The sequence below is a fragment of the Polyodon spathula genome, chromosome 9, assembly GCF_017654505.1.
Source record: "Polyodon spathula isolate WHYD16114869_AA chromosome 9, ASM1765450v1, whole genome shotgun sequence".
Taxonomy (NCBI): domain Eukaryota; kingdom Metazoa; phylum Chordata; class Actinopteri; order Acipenseriformes; family Polyodontidae; genus Polyodon; species Polyodon spathula.
Genome location: NC_054542.1, coordinates 20,957,973 through 20,976,121, shown reverse-complemented (window position 1 = coordinate 20,976,121; position 18,149 = coordinate 20,957,973).

Genomic DNA, 18,149 nt, shown 5'->3' with positions numbered 1-18,149 from the left:
AAGTGTCTTCACAGCCTCATCCTCGCAGTACAATGTATATTGCATTTCAACTTTGCTGGAGTTAATGTGCTTTATAAATCTTGCAGCAAGTTTTTGAATTTCTGAGACTGGTGGCTTTTGGTTGCAGGGGTCCAAATAAAGCATGCATTTCACCAGCTGTTTTTCAGGAAACCTGGACTTGAATACCTGTTCAAGTTTTTTTGCATTTTCAATGAACGTTATTTTTACCTTAGCAATCTCCGTTTCTGGCAAGTAGTGCTGCTCCTCACACTCCCTCAGTATCTCTGTGACCTTGGCACTAGGGATAGACAGGTTGCTTGGAGTTATGAAAGATTCCCATGCAGAATCCTCATTTGAAGGCTGTTTAAACAGTTTCAAAATTACCTTGCAGTATTTCTCCAGAGAACAGTAAGCGTTGTATGGATTTGAGTTCTCTTTCTGCAGTGCTAGATTCATTGATGCAAGAAGTGGCAAAACCCAATTCAAGAAACTTAGATATAGAATGAATTTAGGAGATTGTAGCATGTCATGGATATTCTGGCAACTTGTTCTATAACTCAGTGACCCATTCCCAAATGCCTCTCTCTCAAAGTACTGCACTAGAGAATCCCGCAGTAAAACAAACCTCTCAACGCAGGCAGCCAAACTTAACTTAAATTTTTTTGTAGGTTTTGAATTAATTAGTATTCCTCTTCATTCAGCTCAAGAATCTGTCTAAACTCCTTTTTTCTTACAGCCCCACTGAAATGTCTCAGTGTCACTTTGATCGTGTCTTTCACAAAGTCAGGTATAACTGATTCAGCGTCTTTAGCCATTAAGATTTGACGATGAGTCATACAGTGCTGGACAAATAAATCGCCATAGCGATCTTTCAATCGCCTTGAAACACTTTCACGTTGGGCTAGCATTACAGATGCCCCGTCCGATGTAAATCCGACAATTTTCTCTACAGGGTACTTGTTTCGGTCATTTTCCAAACAACCAATGATGGCTTCACTCAGATTTCTGCATTACAACGCTCGGTTATTTCAATGAAGCTCAAAAATTCAGAGCGAATTTCACCTGCGTCAACATTCACAAAACGACGATAAATTATTATTTGACTCTTGTCACTGTGGTCAGTGCTCTCGTCGCACATTGAGTTTACAAACGGCGCATCTACTGCTGCTTGAACAGTTTCACTGTAAAGATAGCCACCTAAATCCTCTGTGTTTCTTGACACCGTTTTTGCACTGCAATGCAGTCTTTGAAAAGGAGTAGAGTTTGGGTCAGTTGTCAGTTTGGATTTTGCTAAACTGTAGGCAAGGCAAAGATCATTCTGTGCATCTTTGAGATTGCGGTTAACAAAGTCGGTCATTGACTTTACCTGGCTTCCTCTGTTGGTTTTGGCCTCTTTGATGAATCTATCCTTCTCTACACTCGACATGTTTGAAGTCTTAGATATATTTTTGCACCATTTTTCAGCATGGTCGCGAGCTACTGTTGACTTGAGTTGTTTCATTACTTGGCCACATCTTGCGCACTCCATAAAATAATCTGTGGGTCTTTCAAAACTTAAATATTCTCTTTCCCAAGCTGGGTTGAATGATCTTTTTTTAATTTCGACGCCATGTTTTTTTCAATGTTAAGAAAAAAAAAACAGTGCACAATGTGAATGTAACTAACGCTTAATCGAATTATATAACAAGGCTTCAGTAGGTGGTTCAGTGTCATCAAGATTCTGCAGTAACCATAGTTACGGCAGAATATTGTCATTGTCAGTTTATGGGGAGAAGCAGAGGCCAAATCTAGCCTGTTCGCATCGCAATTGCAATATGTAGATAAATCATGTCTTTTTTCAACAGAGATTGTAAATCGTACTTTTTTAAAATAAATTACCACGGACCTCAAACTTTTTACCACGGACACTGGTGTCCGTGTACGGACACCTTGCCAATCCCTGATAGTAACATTATGTAAAGCAGTATAGTCAAACTCCAGACCTCGAGTGCTACAGGGTCTTTTGTTTTTGGTTTCAACAAATGCAGAAGTTCTCAATGTTATACAAATACAAATAATCTATTAATCTTTAAAAAATGTTTATTTTCCCAATTTTAAAACACGCCCATCTATTTAATAGTAGCAGTAATACATTCCATGATGTGAGTTATCATCGCCAGTTTTCAGATGACCAAAGACACTCAGCTGTGTCTTCTACCACACAACCCACTCAAGGTGATATTCCGTGATAACTCACACTGTCATGTATTATTGCATAACAAAGTAAGGGTAATGCTAAATTGTGTATACATAATTCAACTGCATTGAATACATAGTATAACAATCCCATCAATCCAGATGCATGGGTGGAAAAGAAGAAATCCAAGCACTCGCTAAAATAAGTTTTACAGCCAACTGCCAAAGAAATTGGCAGGCATGGGGTTAATTTCCCCTACCTGCCTGGATTTATTATGTTCAGGTGGCTGGGGTTGATTAGTTGATTAAATGATTAACTTAATTAACGATCAATCAGCACCCAGCCACCTGACATAAACGGAGGCCTCTGCTTCCCATTAAGGGAGAGGAGGGAGTTGAGGAAGTAGGTTGGTGTTTGTGGTTGTTGGTTTTGGTTTGGTAAATTTTTGAATCCAGTGAAGGCATCGCCCAGCCTGGAAATCTGTATTTTTGTAAGTTTTGCTTTTTGTGTTTCAATCCCTTTGTTTTGGCCCTTGTGCCCTTTTATTTTGTGTTATTTATAATAAAATTAGTATTTTTTTGAACTGCAGACTGTCTCTGGGTCTCTATCCACTCACCAGCCTGTCACACCAACAAAGAACATGAAGCACATATCTGGACTTTATCAGTCAATGTTTATTTTTTAACAGTGCCAAAGTGGTGAGCACCATGTCAAACTCTTGATAAAGCAGGGAGGTTTACAATTATAGTAGAACAATACAGAAAGCACAACCAAGATATACTGTGGCAGGCTGGCGAGTGGATAGAGGCCCAGAGACAGACTGCAGTTCAAAAAAATAACTATTTTATTATAAATAAACACAAAAATGAAAGGGCACAAGGGCCAAAACAAAGCAATTTAAACACAAAGAAAGACAAAAAGCAAAACTTACAAAAATAACAATTTCCAGGCTGGGCAATGCCTTCACTGGATTCAAACTTTCCAAACAACCAAAAAAAACCCAACCTGCTTCCTCAGCTCCCTTTCTCCAAATGAGAAGCAGAGGCCTCCTTTTATATCAGGTGGCTGGGCGCTGATTGATCGTTAATCAACCTAATCAACTAATCAACCCCAGCCACCTGAACATAATAAACCCAGGCAGGTAGGGGAAGTTAACCCCATCCCTGCCAATTTAAAGCCAATTTACCTGCCACATATACATTTAAAATAAACATTAAATACAATAATGACATGAGGCTCATCATAAGCCTCAATTCAAAGTACCTGGAATTCCTACAATTTACAGAAAGATTATACATTTTACACTGAATAAAAATGTAAACTCAACATGCAACAATTTTAGGTCCTCAGGATCTCATCACGGTATCTTTGTGCATTCAGATTGCCATCGATAAAATGCAATTGTGTTCGTTGTCCGTAGCTTATGCCTGCCCATACCATATCCCCACCGCCACCATGGGGCACTCTGTTCACAACGTTGGCATCAGCAAACCACCCGCCCACACGATGCCATACATGCTGTCTGCCATCTACCTGGTACAGGAAACCAGGATTCATCCGTGAAGAGCACACTTCTCCAGTGTGACAGTGGCCATTGAAGGTGAGCATTTGCCCAATGAAGTCGGTTACGACGCCAAACTGCAGTCAGGTCAAGACCCTAGTGAGGACGACGAGCACGCAGATGAGCTTGCATCAGCATGTGTTTACTTTGTTAATTATATACAAATTAAATTAAAAGCACTTTCAGCACTAAATTATTCATTGTGATATTCTTTTAGTATACGATGATACACAATTGGTTTCATTTTTGCAGAACAGGCCAATAAAGGTGAAACACTTTCTACAAAGATTTACAGGTGCCTGCAGTTTTATAGTTTGTGAGACTTCTTGGTAATCTTGCATTCCACCTTTTCACACAGAAAACCTTTGAGTCTGGGTTTATAGTCTTACTTGGTTTTCTCCTTTTTCCACGGCTAATGGAATATGAATGCTCTGAAACAGTCTTATTTGCCTTATTTCATGTTTTGTCTGTATGCATGAAGTGCAGTGATTTCTCTTTTTCTTGTTATTGGGGTGGACTGACCAAAAGCAATCTTGTGGGCTCTTTGTACAGATCTGCACAACTCTAAAGTTTCTATGCAATGTGGTGATTTGCTCCAATCAAGGAGTTCTGACAACATTTCTTGTATTTTAGGTTCGTGACTCACTGTCTGTTTGTGGATTCTGAGGTTCATGATCAGAATAGTGTGGTGTGCTGTGATCTATACTGAGCATGTTAAAAACAGATTGGCAAACACATTTGTCATGAAAACTGTTTGCAGTGCAAGAGCAATGGTCATGAGTCTTGTTTACAACCCACAAACCTCAATAAAATTCAAAGAGAAATAAAGAATAAAGTAAGTAACATTACAAGAAATGTGAATCAGAAACGTCCTTGTCTTTGCATGTTTTCCTCCCCCTCCACTGATCCCTATCTGTTCCTCTTGAATCCATGACCCTCTTTCACTCCTCATCCACCAAGAACCTTTGTGTCACGCTCGATCCCTCCCTCTCCTACTTTCAGCACGTCTCTACTCTGGCACGCTTCTGTCACTTCTTCCTCAGCAACATACGTAGAATTCACCCTTTCCTCACCGACTACTCCACACAGCTCCTAGTTCAGACCCTGTTACTACTCCCACCTTGACTAGTACAACTTCCTACTGGACGGCCTCCTTCCTCTGCCATCTGTCCACTCCAGCTCATCCAAAATTCTGCTGCTCGCCTTGTCTTTTCCCTTCCTCATTTCTCCCATGCTACACCGCTGCTTCGAGAAAAGTCAAGTACAAGATACTGAAAATAATTATAATTAAGAGCAGTAGTAGAATACGGCAAGATATGGAGCGGTTCAGTGTGAGTACAGAGTGGGGGTGTAGGGATAAATGATCTGGAGATATGAGGGAGCAGAAAGGTTGAGACAATTGGCGAGTACAAGAGTTTTGAATTGGATGTGAGCAGAGATAGGGAGCAAGTGGAAGGAGCAGAGTAGCGTGGGGCAAACAAGGCGAGCAGCAGAGTTTTGGATGAGCTGGAGCGGACAAATAGCAGAGGCAGGGAGTAGTCTGAGGAATGAATGTCTCCTTACTTTCGTCTGTCACTCACACACCTGCCTCCAAGGCAGAGGGTCCCACTGACATTCACACACCTGCCTCCAAGGCAGGGGCTCCCACTGACACTCACACACCTGCCTCCAAGACAGAGAGTCTCACTGACACTCACACACCTGCCTCCAAGACAGGTTCTCCCACTGACATCCACAATGAAGAATATAATTAATCAATATATTTAAATACACAGAAAATATAGTGCCATTAACTTTAAATGGATTTGTATGCAATAAAAAAATAAAAGTATAAAATTGTGAAAATAAATTGTGATTCCATTTTTCAATTTGAATAAACAGAGCTAGGGTATTGCATATTTAAACATAGCTAGTTGTATTTCTGGTACAAGCTGGTCTGGCAAGTCACTTTAAAACAAACAAGGGTGATCAGATAGCAAGAGTGAAAAATCTGGACACTTTCAGTTGGTGAGGGGAGGGAAGAAACCTTGTGAGCTACTGCACAACACAAGCGACGCAAACTACATATCTTTCTTCTGTAGATAGGCTTCTTTTCTATTCCTTCACCTTCCTGTGTGCATTACACTTAAGCAAAAACAAAAACGTAGAGAAATATAATTTATTTTAAAAATACTCCAAAGTGGTTAACTTTCTTGTTTACTGTTCAGATGACAACAATGTTTTAATCAGCCTATCAGTGTGTCTGCACTGGTTTTTCTGTGACCTGTGTACTGTACATAGAAGGTGGGACAAAGTCAGTGCTGCATTGTTTTGATTTAGGTTGTAAAAATCTAGTTTTCAGCATTAGTAAAATACAAAAAATGGATGACAAAGCAGAACAAGCAAAGTATATTTCGGCTGAGGATCGTGTCGAGACATTTCCCAAAGAAACTGTACATGCAGATGGAGGTAATTGTTTTGCACATCTTGTAATGTGACTTAAAGAAAATGCGATTGATCGCTATAACTTCAGAATCACACGTTAAACAAAAGGCTACTACAGAGGCTGCTGAACAGAACAGAAAACAAACAACAGCTTTCAGAAAACAAACTGGAAAGTCAGCGCAGACAAAAAAGTATTCCTGTGTCGGTTGTACCCAAGTTAAATCAGCCCTACAGGTACAACCAAGCACAGCTACCTCGCTTCAAACAACCTGCTGTTTACTTTTTAAGCGAAGGCACGTTTTCTTTGTTTTGACTTGGTACTGATAAAGTAAATTCCTGGATGGCACGAATAACATAACAACGAACGTGCTGCATATATGGAATGCCAGAAGAATACCAGATACCTTTGGGTAACCGAGTTTTGGAACTGTTTCTAATTGATGTCCACATTTGTATAACTTGGCAAAGCTTTGCCTTACACTTCCAACCAATTCAGTGGTTGCAGACATGTAGTCTCAATGTATGGGCAAATCCACACCAGACAGAATGTCGGCAACAACTGTTGGGAGATGTTGCATGCTTGCCTTTTAACAAATGACAGCACTCTGTTTTAGTAAGGAAGCAAGTACCACTACTTTTAGGCTTTTATAGTGCCCTGAAAGATTAGGTGTATTTAATATTTAAACAGGTCTGCGAAATGCCAGTGAAATCCTAATTATAATCCTAATCCCAATTGGATGACTTGAGCATAGGTATATGATTGAAATCATTTTTTCCCCACTGTGTTCAGTGCTTGCATTGTTTTTCATGGGGGTTTCCATGTGGGTCAATTTACACATGAAATGGCGACGCGTGTGCACGTTTCGGAGAATTACTCAGGTAAATCAGGTTTGTGGCCGAAAAAAACGGCCGAAGAGAGGGATAGGGTAAATCTCATTTACTTGTGTAAATAACGAAACACACAGGAAAATGCATGCCCAGTTTTGCATGGAAACCCGCATTTGTGAGTGTGTTTATCCTTAACTATAAATATTGCAAGGGAGCAGCAGCAGGTCAGTTGTTATTGTGGATTCTAAGATGGCAGAAAATAGTGCCTGATGGGTGATTTTATGGTTAGCAGTGGTGTAGTTCACCTTAATATTAATGCGAGCTGCATTTTTTATTATTGTGTTTTGCTGCATCTGGTCTGTCATGTTGTATATCTCTTGTGGGTTTACAGTTCTGTATAAAACCACTTACCATGAACTGTGTTATGCCTGTGTTATAGCATTAATACAGCTGTTTGAGAATACCCTTGCTGCTTAAATGTCTAACAGAATTAATTCCTGTCATTTTTTTGATCCCAGCTATGTCCAAAGACATCACGTGTCTGCCCTCCACGTTAGTAAATATAGTTGGTGACCTGGATGTCATGATCCAGCTCGATCACCCAAAACAGCACAACAACATCCAACAAGTTGTTGATGCGCTCTCAGAACTGGCCAAATAAAATTGCAAATTAACATATTGACTAAGTTTTATTTGTTTGTATCGTTAATATTTAACACAACAGTAAATCCAACACAACTTAAAAGAAAGGGGAGAATCTCTTGACAGCACAAGACTCCTCAGATCGCTCCTGTCCAACTGAAACTGGCAGCTGAGGTACCCTTCATAGTTGCCAAGTTCACTTATAATAAGCAGAATTGGGCTTGTTTTTGAGAGTCACTGGTTGGAACTTGCATAAACACCCATACTCTAACATGGGTTCACTTGTTTTGGGCTTGTTTTGAAAGGCAGTGTCACTTTTTTTTTTTTTTCTCATGAGACTTGGCAACACAGGTAACCTATCCTATGTGCTGACAGCAGGCAGTGCCAATGTTGGGAACGACCTAATGCTGCACTTCTGTCCTTTTCATCATTATCAGCCACCTCCCTTTCAAGTGTCCACTACCCATATTCGTCCAAGCGTGGTGTTGAATGCTTCCACAGCAAAGATCTGCCATCCGGACGGTAGGGTTTCGAAATCAAAGCCAGGGTAGTATACACAGCATCACTTGATCCCCTGCTGTATTGCCTGAATGAAAGGAATAATGATTTCCATTACATGAGAGTAGATGTTATAAACTTCAGCACATCAGCATGACAACCGTCTGGATTGAGCTAAGTAGGGTACATCTCTGGAGTCTTCAAGTGGACACCTTCTGTCCTCTGTGTTTCGTTGACTAGCCCACGACACCTCAAGAGGGCTCAACAGTGATTCTGGTGTCCCAGCATCACCCCCCTCCGTCACCCACTCAACTCAGCCCATCTTAATTACCTGAACGTCAGTGTTGCTTTCTTTCTATTGTGCTTGAGATCCCCATCCAGAATCTTTCCATCTCAACCACAGCCAGTTGCTGCTCCTTTCTGCTGCTTCAGATAAGTTCTTCACTGTGCGATGCAACTCTTGGCAACTGAACCCGACATCTCTGAGAAACCGGGTTGCAGAGTGTGCCACAAATCCTCAACAACCCACCTCCACTGGATAAACTCGGACACTCCATCCTCACTGTTCCGCTTCAGCATCTAGTTCAGCATATCAAAGTTTCTTCCTCTTATAGGCCTCATCCACAGCATCCTCCCATGGCACTGTTAACTCTACCAGATGAACAAGGCGTGCTGATCCAGACCACAAGAAAATGTCTGGTCAAATGTTAGTGGTGGCAATCTCAGGTGGAAAAATAAGCCATTGACCAACATCTGCCAGCATCTTCCAGTCTCTAGCAGCTTCCACTTGTCCTGGGTGAGGCTTGGTTTTAACACCTTTTCTTGGTGGTTGCTCTCCGGGATGGAGGAAAATTGTCTTTTGTGTGTAATGCTTTGGTGGAACTGGTGGCAACTTATTGCTCAGGATACGCTTGTCTTCCAATCCTAAGGCCAAACATAGCAGCACCTGGTCATGGTGCCAACTAAACCGTCCCTGGCTAGACCCACCTTACATCCTGTCAAAATGTGCCTTAATGTTGCAGGGGATAAACACAAAGGGAGGGATCCTCGCCCACCTAGAGGTTTAGGTTCGGATGTTTATATATATATATTGTAACGATCCTCTCAACTCTCACAGTTCGTTACCCCTTTAAAAAGTAGACCCAGGAAACAGAAATGGATTTTTATGGCACTTGCATGAACTTTTAATAAACACGAATCAAATAAACAAAACAGAAACAAAACCTAACTCCATTTTGGAGCTCTGACTATACACCAACATGTCCCTGACTAACACGCAGGACGGCTAAGCCGTTTACCTGTTACCAAACACAAAAAACACACAGGTTTCACACAGCACTTCACATTGACTGCTCGGAAGCAGACCTCACCTTCTGCCTCCCTCCACTCAGCAGCCCTGAACAGACTGTCTGTAACCTTTAAATACCCTGCACCTGGCTCCAATTTACAATTAGCACCAGGTGCAAGGGATTACTAAACAATAAAACAATTAAGACACATTGCATTCTCACATGTTTTAGCAGGGAAGGATTTTAACCTCCTCCCTGCTATCTTACAATATATATATATATATATATATATATATATATATATATATATATATATATATATATATATATATATATATATATATATATATATATATACACAGTGCCTTGCAAAAGTATTCAGACCCCTGACCAATTCTCTCATATTACCGAATTACAAATGGTACATTGAAATTTCATTCTGTATGATATTTTATTTTTAAACACTGAAACTCAGAATCAATTATTGTAAGGTGACATTGGTTTTATGGTGGGAAATATTTTTAAGATAACGTTTTTTTAACATAACACTGGCCTGTATGGGAGGGTGGCAAGAAAGAAGCCGTTACTCAAAAAGTACCATCTGAAAGCGCGTCTGGAGTTTGCCAGAAAGCATGACAGTGACCCAGCTGCGATGTGGGAAAAGGTTTTGTGGTCAGATGAGACCAAGATAGAGCTTTTTGGCCAAAACTCAAAGCGCTATGTGTGGCGCAAACCTAACACTGCCCATGCCTCAAGACACACCATCCCTACAGTGAAGTATGGTGGTGGCAGCATCATGCTGTGGGGATGCTTCTCATCAGCAGGGAGTGGGCATCTTGTTACAATTGAAGGAAGAATGAATGGAGCAAAATACAGGAAAATACTGCAAGAGAATCTGCTTCAGTCCGCTAAAAAACTGAAGCTTGGGAGGAAATTTACCTTTCAGCAGGACAATGATCCCAAGCACAAGGCCAAAGCAACATTGGAGTGGCTCAAGAACGAAAAGGTGAATGCCCTACAGTGGCCCGGTCAAAGTCCTGATCTCAATCCCATTGAGAATATGTGGCCTATATGAAAATTGCGGTCCACAAGTGTCGTCCAACCAACCTGAAGAACCTGGAGCAAATCTGCCAAGAAGAATGGGCCAAAATCACTCTGACACTGTGTGCAAAGCTGGTACATACTTACCCCAAAAGACTTAAAGCTGTTATTGCAGTGAAAGGTGGCTCTACCAAACAGTAATGATTTATATATGTAAACAAACAATAAAAAACTAGCTATGTGTAAATGTGAGGCGTGTGAGTACAAATGGATTTTCCAGACAGTGATTTACGTGTAACAATTAAAATTTTATTTAATATTACACGAGAAAAAAGAAAAATAATAAAGAAGGATGTGAGGGAGGGAGTGCGGGAGTAATCAAAAATAAAGGAACAGAAGCCTCTTAGTCCTCTTCACGTTCTGCTTCAAATCAGAAATAAAACAAAAAGGAATAAAAACAGAAAAGAACCAAGTTAGTAAGGCCTCCGTTCGTGACACAGTCCAACCTCCCAGGTACTTCCCTCCAGCCTTTTTTTCCCCGCCTCTATTCCTTAGGACCAACCCCGAACACAGTAGCACGTTCCCTTTAGTATGCAAACCCCGCCCCAGTAGTCAGTGGATCACCAATCCCAAACTGACAGGTATCCTTAATTTCACTTGACTCCAGTGGCTGGAATTTACATACTCGTACTTCCGCTCCTCACCAAGGTGCCGCCCCTCAAAAAGATGACTTTTGTTATGGTCACAAGACCTTGGTAAGGGAAATCCCGAGTTGGTTTGATGCCTTCTACTGTTGGGAGGCTGAATTGCAGACCGAAACCCCTTTGACTCATCACAGTAAAGTACTGCTGTTTTTGAAGATTACTAGTGACATCTTGTGAAAAAGTGCTTTCCATGTGCAGAGAACTGCTACATGAGTGAATCTAAGTTGCTGAAATAAAGCAAAATACCTCATGCCATCCTGATTTTATTGGGCCGTCTGGTCACCGTAAAACAAACAAACAAAAAAACATAAACAAAACATTTTAATTAAATGTGGAATTTATCTAACATACCTATAGCAATGAAAACTTGACATTGTATAGGTAACTACTCTGTTTTTTTATTGTTTGTTTTCATACATAAATCATTACTGTTTGTCCCACAAAGCGTAGTCATTGTTTTTTTGTCCCACAAATTGTTTGCTTGCTCTACTATCAAGAATCAAAGCCTGATGGGAATTAATGAGTTTTTATTAAAATATTTTGTATAAGTGAATCAGAAAGTGTAACATAAACTCACCTTGTCTTGTCTCTCTGTACTTCTGTGCCTTTTACCCGGCACTGGCAGTTTGAATTTCAAAAGGGAGGAGCCGTTCGAAACACCAACCTTAGCCATGCCTTTTGCAGATAGCTAAGCCAATCAGATTTGAGACGTGTAGCTCTGCCTCAAAGGTAGATCTGCTTCCAGAGCATTTATCTTTTCCAAAATATGCCCACCCTAAATGTGGATGACCCCCCCCCCCCCCCCCCTCCTTCAAAATCCCAATTTAACCATTGAAGATAAGTGGAGTTCAAGAAATAAGATTCAAACAACCTCTGATGTTATGTAAAACTTTGACTTTTTTTTGTTTTTTTAGCTTAATCCTCACCACAAATTTCCTTTGGGCTTGTTCCTCGCCCACTGTGTCACTTGTGAGGCCTACAAGAGAATTAGTGCACGGTTTTGAGAATAATTGGACTGAACATTCACACTTGTGCCTTAGCATGTGGGTGCTGATTCCCCCGTTAACAGTGTAGTACTTCAGGAAACCTGCGACAATCAAAGACTTATCTTGTAATAATGCAATCTGCTGTATCTCTCAGGAATATCTGGTCTACTACTACCGGCTATCCACCAGCCCTAGTGCTCTGAGTGTATATGAGGTGCCAAAAGTGTGTATAAAGCTGGAGGATAAATATATTATCACCCTCTATTACCACCCCATATTTTCCCTATAGGCCTAGATTCTAAAATCTAAAACACCAATTACAGAATCCTCTTCAGACTAATTACAAGCCTTTTTTTAATTATCATTTAACCCTATTTAACTAGAAAAGTCCCATTGAGATAAAAATCTCTTTTTTTTAAGGGAGACCTGATCAAGAAGGTGCTATATAACACAAAAAACAAAACACAAACAAGAAATTTCGAATTCAAATGAACACAGCCAATACAAACAGGTTAATTGAATTAGCCAAAGCAAAAGCACGTCTCAGCTACATAGAAGTTTCAGTTCTTGTGAAGTTCATTGCAAGACTACTGAGCAGGAAAAGAGAATGCCTTTTTTGCTAATTTTGTATAAACTTTAGGGACTGAGAAACTTAGAACAGTCTGAGATAATTAACAATGCATTAAGACAATTTGGGATTTTGCCAAGGATAGCCTAAACAATTATATACATTTCAATCTTCATGAAGATAAAGTCAGACTGCAGCCAGTCTATATAAATCACAATGATGAACCGAATAACCCAGGTTGGTTATACACCTCAATGCAGAATGGTACAAAGAATCCAGCTTTCTTAAGACCGTGGTAGTAGATACTCTATAAATAATGTCACCATAGTCAATTAGACGAAAAATATGTACTCAGTTGTTTTCTAGTTTGTGTTGAAGAACAGTGTAGCATTTAAATCCTACTATCTATCCATGCTCCCAAATATTTGTAATTATTTACTGGTTCAATGTAAGGTCCTTTCAAAATTGTCATTTTAAAATGTGACATCTCAAAAGATTTATTTTGTGCAAAAAAAATATTTAATTAGTTTTTTCAGAGTTTAAGACATGTTTCAAATCCAACACATTTTGTTGAATGATGTTGAAAGCTTGCTATAAGTTTAATTAAATGTCTGAGTTTTTTTTTTTTTTTTATTTCTGGTTTGGTTGCTTCATCCCTGTGTCGGGTCTTTTCTTTTTAATGATGAGTAAAAAAGCTTTGAGAATAGATACGGGCCTATTTGATTGAAGCACTCTGCATCAAAATACTGCTTTCATTTAAAAAATATGGTTTCTGTGTTTTCTATATTTTTATAGACAGAAATACAATAAAGACACTAACATGTACTGTTTATTGGGTTTGATTATTTAAACATGGGCAGTGTATTCGAATTGTGAAATGTTTTCCTTAGGCAATATATCACTTACTATAGAGTTGGGATCCTTGCAGGATTTTGAAGTGTGTTAAATTTATTTAAGGTATTCTTCGTACTCATAATAAATGCTGGTGTTAGTGTCAGTCTGTATTTGTGTCAGCATTTAAATATTCAACCTTACAATGTGTAAGAAACCCTCTATACAAAATTGGAGAAACCCCACTGGCTAGGGCAATTCTATGTATTTATATCTGTTGCTATAGTGGCCACACACTTAGTTGCAGAAAGGAGCAGTTTAATTAAAACTCTACCAATTTTGTTTTATAGTATAGCACACACCCTGTATATAACATGCACACTGTGTATCATACTGTACATATTGCTTGTTTACTATACAGAATACTATTTTCAGAGTGTACTGTGTAGCTTCTATATAATGTGTAACCTGTATGTGACACGCAGAGATTCATCTAAAATGTGTAAAAGAATGTGTTTGATATAAAAAAAATGGTAGCTTATTGTTAGTTTCATTTGTTTTCACTACAGTAGAACTTCATATTTCTGTACTTAGTAATATAGTTTGTATAATCTGTTGAGCATATATAAATATTCTGATATTTCTAAATGTTACCTTGTGTACAGCTGGTGGTGTGGTATTGGTACCAAAGTACGAGAATCCTAACACACTGCTTTATATCCAAGTGGTTCCTAATAAAGTGGCCAGGGCCCTGTATTTGGAGAGGCTGGCTGTAAGCCAAGCAGGCCTCACCACAACTGGTGTGTTCAAGAGTCAGTTCCTGGTCAGCAGCCAGAAGTGCAGATGGAAGTAAATATCTCCAATTAATTCCTGTTGTTTTGCCTGCCATCCCTATGAAGAGTAACCCCCTGCTGTGTCTTATTAGGATTCCAGCACCTTTTTGGCTGAGTTCAGACTCCAGCCTAAAGGACAGGCTGACAATGGTACTGTATATTCATAGGGTCAGCAGACTCAGTACACATGTGCAATAGCCAGACTTTCATCTCCCATTGCCCGTTTAACTTTTGTTCTTCTGTTCGCAACAAGGTCAGCTTTAATGAGATCAAATTGCTGCATTTGTGTGTTTTTAGAAAACTATAGCTAAAGGCAGTTGTAACATAATTGTGTGAAATAAAACACACAAGCTGGAATTTATTCAAAACTCAGCTATACTTCTGAGAAACAAATATAGCATTTTTTTTTTTTTGTTTCATATGCAACAAACATTTAGAAGGAAAAAATACATTGAGGGTTTTTAAAAAAAAAAGTAGTTAGATGGTCTCAACCTAGCCTCCTGAAGACATTAGTCCACAACACAAACTGGCACATAATTTGGCACAATTGTTGTAGAGTCTGGACTGCAGTGTTCAGGATCGAGATGCTCTCTCAGAGTGCTGAGGGTAAGCTTGCATAGCACCTACTGCATCATGATTAGTTGTCCCTCACCTTTCATTCACAAACACGAAATATAACAGAAAAAAATACAATCAAACAATGTTACGATGGATCATGTTTTATTCACATTTTTTAAAGGAAATATTATTAGCTATATTAAAATCTGTCTGCTATTGCTGAGTCACGTAGTAGCAATGATTCTTTGAACATGTGGATAGCTGGTAGGACAATCTGTAAATAATGTAAAAGGATAGCAAATTTACATTGACAGTACCTTTGTGATAGCAATATCTTTTATTTTATTTTTTGCTGTACTTCAAATTCTTTGGAAACAGTTAAATATGATAAGCTGTGAGTAAACCTCAGTGTAAATAATCAGAATATTTGTAAAACTGCAATCCATTTAAATTGTAAATGGCCTCAAATGAATTTTAATGCTGCTGTTTTATCCTTTTTGCCTTATTTTTTTTCTAGGATGTTTGTAATCACCCCAAGTGGTTTAGAATGTAATAACATTCAACTACAGTAAACTCAGTGTAGCTTTAAGGTAAATGTACTGCTGGCTTTGGACTTCTAAGTGACTGCTCAGTCTTTAATTTCCTCTTTCCAAAATGCCTTGTTATACCTTTTCTTGGCTTCGTTCATTCTATACAAGGCAGGTGTGGATTCAGACCAGTTCACAGCGGTTCACTTGAACCAGTCAGAAAACAAATGTCAATCCACACTTTGAATGCTCAAGGCTTATTTTTTATTATTTTAAATAATGTAATTATCTGAAAGTGATGCGTTCCTAAAAACTATATTACGCTGGTGCTTTGACTCACATAATTTCTTATTTCCAAGATAGCTGACCTTTATGTCTATATTAATGTAATTTTTTATGTAATATTTTAACTTCTTCGCTCCTTTAAATGTTATTTAAATTTTTTGTAAATTAGCAAATAAGTCATACTACTTTCTTAATAAATTAACCTGACATTTAAATGCATAAATCTAATAAAGTTACAAAAAAAAAAAAAAAAAAAAAACTAGTTGCTAAGGAATCAGCTGATTAGAAAAAAATCATGTTGTGTAATTTATAAAGTCTGCTTTGTGGTCAAGCAGACTTGGGATATTTGCCAAAAAAATTGGCAAAAATGTTTGTTGAAACTTTTTTTTTCTTTAGAGCTACTTTTCTAAAGTAGTTTGCCATTTAGCATATTTACATATTTTTTTTTAATTTAGTTATTTATTGGACATGCACAATCAATCGATTGTGAAACTATTAAAACGTAAAGATTCAACAATATGTTTATAAAATCTTTATGATAAAAAATAAAATGCTTATATGTGAGATTGATCTGTTCAATGTGTTATTCTTATTATTTTTAAAATAAAACAGACTGCAAATCATCTCATGGTATTGTGTTTTATTTATTTATTTATTTTTCAGTGACAGTAGTGTAGAGAAAGACTTTCATCATCTCCCTCCCCCAAAGACAATGCCCTCAGGGTAGGAAACCAGGATTACCCTGCTGCAGCAGTGTTCCAGCTAGCCATCATGAGGACAAGAGCACAGGCTTAGATCACCCTGCTGCAGCAGTGTTCCAGCTAGCCATCATGAGGACAAGAGCACAGGCTTAGATCACCCTGCTGCAGCAGTGTTCCAGCTAGCCATCATGAGGACAAGAGCACAGGCTTAGATGACCCTGCTGCAGCAATGTTCCAGCTAGCCATCATGAGGACAAGAGCACAGGCTTAGATCACCCTGCTGCAGCAGTGTTCCAGCTAGCCATCATGAGGACAAGAGCACATGCTTAGATCACCCTGCTGATAAGCAGTGTTCCAGCTAGCCATCATGGGGGCAATAGCACAGGTTCAAGTTAGATGAGGAAAAATAACTGACAATTTTTTACACAATAAGTTTATAATATAAATAAACAAAATATTAGTTTTTTTGTCTTTGCAGAATTAGATGCAGGTACTAGCCACCCAAATGACAGTGGGTCTATATGAACTATATTGTAAGAACACATACTCTTTGTCATATCCAAAGTGCTATAAGTTTTTCAAGCAGCCATGGAAGCCTAATGAGAAATATAAATTCCCAAAGCAGAAGACATAAAACAATAAAGTTGGGTCATTTAGGAGGGAATGGCTCTCACAGTTTTATTCAGTAGTTGATTGAGCCTACAGCAAATGTTGCATACTTTTTAGTAGAAAAACAGGAAAAAATGCTGAGAAACTTGACAGGTTATACACATGTCCTTTAAAAACCTGGGGTTCAGCAGTTACAAAACTATAATATTTTTAAAAAATCTTAATTCCACAAAGCAGCAGTACTATTTGGCAATGATTTCATATCTGTTAAGCAACAAACAATAACATATGTACATCAGCAGTTTAAGCCAACTCATTAAAAAAGTGGAAAAAAGGCATAAGCTTTAAACTATTTTCATATTTTAGTAACTCCAAGTATTACTTATGATAGTTTTACTCCTAGTACGTTACTCAAATGTACTTGCAAATGTGTTCCAAACCGCACTGAAAGAAACATTTCCTCAAAGTATGTTATACATTTTTTGAGGTGAGAAGGGGTCTCAGGGATTTTGTGTATTTTGAAGAATTTTGTGAAGCAGTCAAGCTACAAGGCTAGATCCGCCTCTGCAAGGGATAGACAAACTTGGACTTTTAGTCCAGGTCTTGAACCAATTAACCATTTGACCTGGTCTGAAAGTATTCATTGTATAATTATACCCAGTAAACTTGAAATAGAATTACACTTCAGGACTAGAGTTCCCTATAATGTGTTATTCAGTGGCATTATGCAGACAGTTGCTGTAAATGTCAGTATCCATAGTTTTATATATTACAGTCAGGTTAAACTTTGTAAAAAAAATAAATACCCATTTTCCTTGGCCAAGGGATATACACAATAACATGGATTGCCTTTAGAACAGGGAATTAATGCAGATGTTGTGTTTTTCATTTGAATCTCGTCATCAAAGGATTTCCTTTTATTGAAGTGCCCACAGTAGTGTTTTTTTCTACTAGAGCTGCGAGCAGATGAACGTAGTGCAACGTCAAATTCTATTGTTCTGTTTTCAGAAAACTAAAGTTTCAAGTAACTTTTTCACTTGCTATTTTGTCCGAAATTTGGCAGATTCTGTAATTCCATTTTCTACCAC